The 9,745-nt window shown below is 40.6% G+C and overlaps 1 long non-coding RNA gene across 1 annotated transcript in view; it reads left to right on the top strand.

Annotated features, from left to right (window-relative positions):
• The first annotated feature begins 9,074 nt into the window (after positions 1-9,074).
• Positions 9,075-9,745, top strand: part of LOC105508385 — an 8,574-nt gene continuing 7,903 nt past the window's right edge. Inside the window, exon 1 of the long non-coding RNA XR_001001258.1 lies at positions 9,075-9,200. This is a non-coding gene — a long non-coding RNA (uncharacterized LOC105508385). The remainder of the gene's footprint in view (positions 9,201-9,745) is intronic.

Below are 9,745 nucleotides of genomic sequence, written 5' to 3'. Positions count from 1 at the left end.
GAAATTGGGATGTTATATTGTCTACAAGCCAAGGAACAGTAAAGATTGCCAGCTAAAGCCCCAGAAGCTTCCAGAGAGGCCTGGAACAGATTCTACCTCACAGCTTTCAGAAGGAACCAACCTTGCCAACATCTTGACCTTGGACTTAGCCTCCAGAACTTTGAGGCAATATATTTAAGCCACCCAGTCTGCAGTACTTTGTTATAGCAGCTCTAGCAAACTAATACACTTGGCGTCCCTGACCTGGTAATCAATGCCTTGGGCAATTATAATATCCTGTAAAAAAGAGAAAAAAATTATAATATTCTATAGAAAGAAAAGAAAGCACAGAGTTACTCTTGTGTATATGTCAGAACCACAACTGCTATGGTTTGAATGTTTGTGTCCCTCCAAAATTCATGTTAAAACTTAATCCCCAATGGCCAGGCATAGTGTCTCACACCTGTAATCCCAGGACTTTGGGAGGCCGAGTCCAGCAGATCACTTGAGGTCAAGAGTTCTAGACCAGTCTGGTCAAAATGGTGAACCCTTGTCTGTACTAAAAATACAAAAATTAGCTGGGCATGATGGCATTCACCTGTAATCCTAGCTACTCGGGAGGCTGAGGCAGGAGAATCCCTTGAATCCAGGAGGTGGAGGTTGCAGTGAGCAGAGATCATGCCACTGCACTCCAGCCTGGATGACAGAGCAAGACTACATCTCAAAAAAAAAATAAAAATAAAAACAGTGGGGGGGCTTAAGGAAGCCTATTTAGCCCTGTTTTGCCCTTCCATCAAGTGAGGACACAGCAGCAAGTTGCCACCTATGAAGCAGAGAGTGAGCCTTCACTAGACATTGAACCTTCTGGTGACTTGGTCTTAGAATTCCTGTCTTCAGACAGTAAGAAATAAATTTGTTGCTTTATAAATTATCCAGTTTAAGATATTGAACAAAGGAAGGAATGGACAGCAGGAATGCACAAAGACAATGACCAAGTTGAAAAGGTCTGTTTTTCAATTCCTTGCAAATTCTACATCAAGCCAGACACATTTTCTGAACTATTCATGGGATACTTTGCTGCTATTGTGTCTCTGGTAGGGTTTTTGTGCATATGTACATTGGCATGTGTGTGCACTCACAGGCACGTGTAAGTGAATTCTAACTCATTCTTTCAATAGATTACAACTCTTGATACCAAAAAGACAGACTAGAACTCATTATTCTCTAACTGAATTTAAATCTCTTAGCTGTTTCAGCATACATATGGTCATATCTACAATACACAAAAATTATATTCAGACTTTTGAGTAAAAATCTCAATAATTGCTCACACTTCCTATGTGGATATCAGGAAGATATCAATCATAGAAAGCTATAAAGGGACCCAGTTAAGTAGAAAAGGCTGCTGAGGAATATAGACACCTAAGATGAAGACTGATCTGCCAAAAATTTCCATTCATTTCTAGCTTTTGCTATAATCTTAGAATGTGGAACTCTTAATACATGATGTACTTCTATCACTTTTTTAAAAAAACACAGATGCAAAAATACTTTTGTTTGGTTCAGATGCGTGCTTCATAAAACTATAAGAATCTAGTGGTTTTACAAGAGCTGCTTCATCTATTCTAACAGTACACTCTTGTTCTTTGAAAGAATTTCCTCACCTGTGCCCTGATAATTTCTGTGGTTCCTTCCATTTATAAAATGCTATCAGTCTAATTTAAGTCATAGCATAACTACTCATTTCTTTAGGGATGCTTCTAGAATCATCGATAGTTATCTCACAATTGTCATAGTGCTAGCATGAATTTTTCAAATATGACCCTTTTCAAGGGTGACATTCTGACATAAGCCTTTGGAATGGTTTGGCTCTGTGAGCCCACCCAAATCTCATGTCGAATTTTAATTCCCAATGTTGGAGATAGGGCCTGGTGGGACGTGATTGGCTCATGGGGGTGGTTTCTAATGGTTTAGCACCATCCCCCTAGTGCTGTCTCATGATAGAGTTCTCACAGGATCTGGTTGTTTAAAAGCATGTGTCACCGTCCTCCATTTCTCTCCCTCTCCTGCTGGCCATGTAAAGATATGCCTGCTTCCCCTTTGCCTTCTGCCATCATTGTAAGTTTCCTGGGGCCTCCCCAGAAGCAGAAGCCTGTACAGCCTGCAGAATGGTGAGCCAGTTATACCTCTTTTCTTTATATATATATATGTGTGTGTGTGTGTATATATATATATATATATTTTTTTGGAGACTAAGTCTCACTACATAGCCCAGGCTGGAGTGCAGTGGCACAGTCTCAGCTCACCTCCCAGGTTCAAGCGATTCTCCTGCCGTCGCTTTCCAAGTAGCTGGGACTACAGGCACGTGCCACCTGGCTAGTTTTTTGTATTTTTAGTAGACACAGGATTTCACTATGTTGGCCAGGCTGGTCTTGAACTCCTGACCTCAGGTGATCCACCTGCCTTGGCCTCCCAAAGTGCTGGGAGTTACAGATGTGAGCCACCATGTCCAGCCTTTTCTTTATAAATTACCCAGTCTCAGGTGTGTCTTTTTTTTTTTCTTTGAGAGAGAGTCTCACTCTTTCACCCAGGCTGGAGGGCAGTGGTGTGATCTGTGCTCACTACAACTTCTGCCTCCTGAGTCCAAGCTATTCTCCTGCATCAGCCTCCCAAGTAACTGGGATTACAGGCATGTGCCACCACACAGGCTAATTTTTTGTATTTTTAGTAGAGATGGGGTTTCACCATGTTGGCCAGGCTGGTCTCCAACTCTTGACCTGAAGTGATCCATCCACCTCGGCCTTCCAAAGTGCTGGGATTACAGGCATGAGCCACCGCACCTGGCCAAGTGTATCTTTATAACAGTGGGAGAATGAACTAACACAGCCTTCATCAATGATTTCTAATAACAAAATCATCTTGCAAACCTATCGAACAAGTCTGGCTTTCATTATCAAAACTTTAACTTTCCATACCTCTGATTATATACTGTGATTAAAAACACAGAAATTAAGAGAAGATGAATAGATCTGAATAAAATGGAGACACTAATTAGTTTTTGTGCTTATTAACGAGTAGAAATTTATGTATATCTGGATGTCTGCTATGAAAGTATATCTGGATGTCTGCCAAGCATAATGCATGTTTCTGCTTGAAAAGAAGGTCATCTTGAAAAGATTAAGGGTTTTTGCTTGTTTTGTTTTGTTTTTTGTTTTTGTTTTTGTTTTGAGATGGAGTCATGCTGGAGTGCAGTAGTATGATCTTGGTTCACTGCCACCTCCAGCTCCTAGGTTCAAGCGATTCTCCTGCCTCAGCCTCCTGAGTAGCTGGGATTGCAATGGGCACCATGATGCCCGGCTAATTTTTTTTTTTTTCCTTTTTTTTAAATAGAGGCATGGGTTTGCCAAGTTGTCCAGGCTTGTCTCAAACTCCTGACTTCAAGTGATCCACCCAACTTGGCCTCCCAAAGTGCTGGGATTACAGACATGAGCCACCGTGCCCAGCCCAAGATTAAGGTTTTAAAACAGTTCTTTTTTGCAAAAGATAAAGTGACTGGCGATAAATGAGGTACTTGTGTTCATTCTAAAGACAACTGTGGTTCATAATTAGATGCCATAGGGCCAGTGACGAAACTCTTACACTTGTGGTTGCAATTACAGTGGCTTCCTTAGGCACATCATTTAGAGTGAAAAGTCATTATACATAACATTCAACTTCTATAGTGGTAGAGGAAGAATGGAGACTTCAGATTTTCTTCTTCAGATTCACAGTGTTATAAAGACAAACAAATGAAAACCAAAATGAACTGCTAGGAGTTCAAAGGACATAGCTCTGACAGTATCATCCTGAAATACTGACTTCACCCAGCCCAATGGAAGTTCTAATAAACACCAGAGGAGGCATTCATCCAGGAGTAAAATTTATCCCATAAAAATAGTGGTTTCTTTAGGGATGCTTCTGGAACTATCAACAGTTATCTCACAGTTCAGAAAATGATTCCATAGTTTATAATTTATCTTTTCAAGTGTACATCCTGAGAGCCCAACTCTGGTAATTACATTTTCAAAACCCAGAGAGATGTAAGTAGAATTGTGACTTATGTCACAAAAATGATAATAACAAAAAAAGTGATCAAGTTTAATCTGATTCCAGATTTTCTAATAATGTTAATGGCATTACAGTGTTTGGCTTCAAGAAATGATGTAAATAATGTATTTTTTAAAAGCCAACATTTTTATGATCTCATTTCATATCTGTCAACTCACGTGATTCAAGACATCCATCACTGTATACTGAACATTGGCCCATTTATTTGATTTTGCTTAGATCCACATGCTTCTATTAAAACCGGTGCTGAGTTAGGTTCTTAAATTATGACAGTGAATTTCTTAACATTCACACATGTGGCAAACAGAATTATTTTGATATTTACGAATTCATTTCTTTTATAATCTTACAGGTAATTCAGGCTGCCAAACGCAAGCTCGGTGAGACTTCATAAAGGCAGGAAAAGATGAACTATTTAATATCGTTAATTATTCCTGTTTTGTTCACAGTGATAATCTGTCTTAAGACACCTCAAGACATACCCTGAGTTTGGACTCCGCTCTCTCCTTAAATGCTCCAATATTAGCAGATATGCAAGAACTCAGGAAGACAACTGTTGATAAAGTATCAGCTAGTATTCAAAAAGGTCTAAGGCCCATATGTATCACATCCTTCATCTCACCCTGCAGTAGAAGAAGGAGTGCTCCTTTTGCATGCACTCACCTGAGGATGTGCTGTCTATATTCCTCTTTAAGGGTTGTGCCATGCTTACACTGTACATGTGCACTCCCCCTCCCAAACCTGGTATAGAGTGCCAGATGCTCTCCCCTTCCTTCCTTCAAACCTCAGCTTGGATATCACTTCTTCTGGGAAACCTTCTTTGACCATACTAAGATGGGGCAGGGGTCAGGGCTGCCATATTGCACAGCTGCAGGGGACATCACTGGCATTGTGTTTCGAGTGAATCCTGACCCCTCCTGGAGTTAGGCCATGGAGCAGCCCTCCCACAGGCCCTTCTTCTCTACCTTGGTAGCCCTCTGGATTTACTTCTTCAAGGGACTTCACTGCTAGATTGTAATTGCCTGTTTCCTTGTCTACCTCTCCTCAAGGGCAGGGTCTATATCATAGAACACTGAACTTGACGCAGATGGTGTGCTCAGTAAAAGCTCCTAAAGGACTGAACACGTTGTTGAGTTGGGTGGCCCTGGGTCCAGCATTTCCTGAGGGGCAGCCCTGATCAGCCAGTTGCTGTGGTCTTGTTTTGGAAGCGGGGCACTACTAAACCCATATAGATGGCTTCCTGTTTCTTGTTGCTTATGAATATCACCTACTGCCAGGCCCCAGGGCCTCGTGTACTTTCTCAGGGAAGGGGACCACACTGGGAGCTAGAATGGGAGAGAGAGGGGCTGAATAAATCCAGGAGTCCCAGCCCTCCTACAGCCCCTTCTCTTTAATAGAGAGACCTATAAGTCCTAAGTTCAATTTTTAGTGGCAGACAATTCTCTAATCAGGAAGGTCTGACTTAATATTTATTTATTTAATGAGCATATAAACATATATGGAAGTATCAAAAAATCATTGAAATCAAAAAAGTTGGTTCTGCTTTGTGGAAAACAAATCCTTCTGCTGTAGTACATTTTTCCATTAAAAAAAAAAGTTGATTTTCAGAGTCCTGCCAACAACATTCTAAATGTAAGTGCTAGATTTGCAAATAGGCTTATATTCATATTTAGAGAATATGCATATTCAGAGACTTATTATTCAGGAAATATTTGGTTATCTTCAGACTAAGTAAAACTTATGGCTAAAAATAAGAGGGGTAACATATAAATAGTGGGGAAAGTTAGGGAGCATGAACAGCAGCCATGGCAAGAATAGAATTGAGAGGAAGAGGTAGAGAGAACTGCGTGTTATTTTCTGTTTTGGTTTTATGTCTTCACCACTACCTAAAATTCCATTCCATTCCATTCAATGTAACAAACATTAGCTGGGTGCCTGGCATGCAGAAGATCTGAAAATGCAATTTTTGCCCCCATTTTTAGAGCTGGATGGGCAAGATATAACGGAATAAGGTTGCCTCTCCAACATCCTCTCCTCCACCATGATGAAGCCACTCTGTAGTTGTGGGGTTCGACTTCAGTTCCATGGGTGGCACTGACTGGTGTAAACCTGTCAAGGTAGCCCTACTCCCTGCCGCTGGTTGGTTCAGATACCCAGGCTCAAGCCTGGCATGGCATTCTTTAGGCCACAGTGGCTGGTTCAGGAATGGTGTGGGACTCCGTTTAGGCCAAGGAGATAAAAGGGAGTTTTCTGAGGATTCCAGGGAAAGTTTCCTGGCTACAAAAATAGAGAATAGACAGTAGAGTATTCTTCTTATAGTACCTATTGGGCAGGGATAGGAGGCCCTGAACCATTGCATCCTCTTGCTGTTTGTCTCGGGATAAACATCGTAAACACAAATCAGTAGAGTCAACAAAATCACAGAGAAATAGATCAAGAACTCTGGTCCAACTTTGCTTGAACCTGCACTACTCCTTACCTCTTAGTTCTATGAGTCAGGAGATCTTTTTTCTCATTAAGGCGGTTTGAATTGGCTTTTCTCATTCTAACTGATGCAAGTGGTAAGCACACTGGTACCTGCAATGCTTGTCAGAAGATGATACTTAATAGAAAGATTACCCAGGAAAACAAAGCAGGGTCTAACAGGGATGAGATCCTGAACCTAGGAGTAATAGGATGCAAATAATAAAAATATTATAAATTGAAAGTTAAACTAGGCCCACAAATATGAATTAATATCTAACAAAACAAATAGCAAACATTAAATAAGAGAAACCTAAGTTGGAAATGAATCATAGAATTTGAGAGTGAGACAAGATCTCAGAGCTTAGATAGGAAAACCCCTAGATTTCCTGTACAGAAATAGGTTCTGAGAGGTTAAGTAACTTGCTGAAAATCACACAGCTAAGTCAAGCAAGGCTGAGGACCCGGCTTTCTTGAATTCCAAATGGGGTTCTTTCTGCTGCATAACATAGTTTCCTCTCTGAAGATATAAAATGAAATAGGAAAATGGTATTTCTAAATGTCAGCATAGGAAGAAGAGTGAGGAAAAGACTGCATTTTTATTTAACGGGGATTTGGGAGGCTCATAATAGAAATTTTGGATGTTTTTGTTTTTAAATAAGACCGTGGCCTTTACTAAAAGGTTGAGCATATGCTACAGTGTGGAACCACCTGGGGTAGCACTGTTGCTAAGCGCCCCACCAAAAGCAAGGCAGGGCTGGTTCAACCTATGCTCACCTCAAACTTGTGACCTGTCTCCAGCTGTTAATTAGCTGGCTGTTGCTAAAGTTAGACTCTGTACATTCTTTACAAGATCAAAAGTCAGTCCATAAGGAATCAGACCAATAGCGTATTCCACCTGGTGTCCACCCCAACACCGGCACTGTTTTTCTCTCTTTCTTCTTCTACATGTTAAGTGAGGTAGGAAATTCCAATTGAATCACAATGCTAAAACAGCAACAAAACAGATCTCCAAGAACTGGATTCTGTCTCAGGTGTTCTATTTTAATTGCTCTAAGATCTTAAACACGTTGTTTTATCTCGGAGCCTCCATTTCTTTATGTATTAAATAACAAATGCCCTGCCTCCCTTCGGGGTTGCTGTGAAGATCAAAAGAGCTAATGATTGTGAAAGTAGTAGGCGAATTCTACAGCCCTAAGATCTAACGTCAGGCCCCTCAGTTTAAAGACAAAGGAGCCCCAAGCTACGGACGGATTTCCTTAGGTCGCCCAGTCTCTTCGTGTCAGGTAGAACTACCCCTTCCTGAGAATAAGGAGTGACAACCTCCAGAACAGAGATTCATAATTACATTCAAAACAGCCACAAGATTTGCTAGATCTATTCAATAGCTGCCTTACAAAGCTATATGTGAATGTTGGATTCTACTCCCTTTTTTTCAGTGATGCCCCAAATGTAATAACACATATACAATGTCAAGAGAGATTGCTGTGAGCAATCTAGCCCAATGACGTCCATTTCAAAAACAGTTTCCAGTGCTATTTTGCTTTCTGGCTAATGAAAAAAAAAATTCTCAAAGAACAAACAGGAATTTTAACAAAGGAAATGGAACTATTCCTTGTGAACTTGCATTAATATTATAGCCATTCAATAAATTATCCTGTTCTTTAGAGCTTTTATAAATTCTCTTTTCCCCTGAATTTGAGAGCCCTGCAACTTGAATACTTGAGGGATTTGCTCACACTTAGAGTCTCCAGGGTTAACAATTTAAACAAGTGACATCTCTGCTTCACTAAAAAGGACTCTGAGATCTCCCGGTCTATCATATTAACATTCTTTCTATACTTTATGTATTTGTCTGTTTGCGGCTTTCCACAGAGGGATTTGAAGCAGCTTATACAAATATAGGCTCTGCTTAAGAATAAAATAAACTGAAATGAGTTTGAGGAAAGAAAAAAAAATATGGCTAAGAAAATATAGGCTGGGTACAGTGGATCACGCCTGTAATCCCAGCACTTTGGGAGGCTGAGGCGGGAGAATTATTTGAGGCCAGGAGTTTGAGACCAGCCTGGACAACATAGTGAGACCTTGTCTCTAGAGCAAACAAAAAATTAAAATTAGTTGGGCATGGTAGCGTGTGCATGTAGTCCCAGCTACTCAAGAGACTGAAATGGGAGGGTGGCTTGAGCCCATGAGGCCATGGTTGCAGTGAACTATAGTCACACCACTGCACAGCAGCCTGGGAGACAGAGGGAGACCCTGTCTCAAAAAATAAATAAAAAAGAAAATATGATGATTTGCTAGATAGATATGTATATGCATATTTGAATATGTGTGTGTGTATACATATACATACATACCCAGTAGCCCAATTCACTTGCAAGCAGTGGAGAATTAAAAAAGACTAAGCCTCCTCACAGCCAGTGCAAAAACCAGTCATTGCTACCTGGTGATTGGCGTTTGGCTTATAGTCAGCAGCCTATGCTGGGCTAGAAGGAAGGGATGGAAAGCAAGCTTGACTTATAGCCAGAGCAGTGTATGCAGCCATATAGTGAATGCCTTCATTTGCACCCTTCACTCTGAATATTCACTTTTAAAACATCCATCCGTCATCCATCCAGTGAGCTCAGGAGAGTGGCTGCTTAACTTCTGGGGTGAGTAATTCATCTACAGATTCACCTACCCCAAGCAAAGTGGTTAATATCTAAATTCAAAGGCTGCATTTGCTCTACAGAAACCACTTGCAGAGTCGGCTGCCTTGGTAATGTATTGCCCTAGGCAACTGCTTGTTCTGACTCTGTTCTTTTCCCAGCTGGAGTCATTGTTCTGACTTATTTGTATGAATTAATGCTTTTTGGGTACCCAGAAACCTATTCCCAGAGCTCACTCATTAGTCAAGTTGTTTTTTTCACTAATCAATTATGTTCTCTTTAAACTAGCTAATCTAAAGAAAAGCAAGTTAACTAATTTGGAGAAGGGTGTTTAAATCATTGTAACATAATGTTTTCGTGAAAAGTACTTCTGTGAATGAGAGTGAGGTTGTGTGTGTGGATGATCCAAGAGGTCCTGGAATTTGAAGACTGGGTCCTTAGCTTGTGTTCCCATATAGACATTTTCTTCCTTCCTTTCCTTCCTTTCCTTCTTCCTTTCCTTCCTTTTCTCTTTCTTTCTTTTCTTTTCTTTCTTTCTTTCTTTCTTT

This window comes from Colobus angolensis, unplaced genomic scaffold (assembly GCF_000951035.1).
Source record: "Colobus angolensis palliatus isolate OR3802 unplaced genomic scaffold, Cang.pa_1.0 Scaffold160, whole genome shotgun sequence".
Taxonomy (NCBI): domain Eukaryota; kingdom Metazoa; phylum Chordata; class Mammalia; order Primates; family Cercopithecidae; genus Colobus; species Colobus angolensis.
This window is presented reverse-complemented; position numbering and strand designations above follow the sequence as displayed.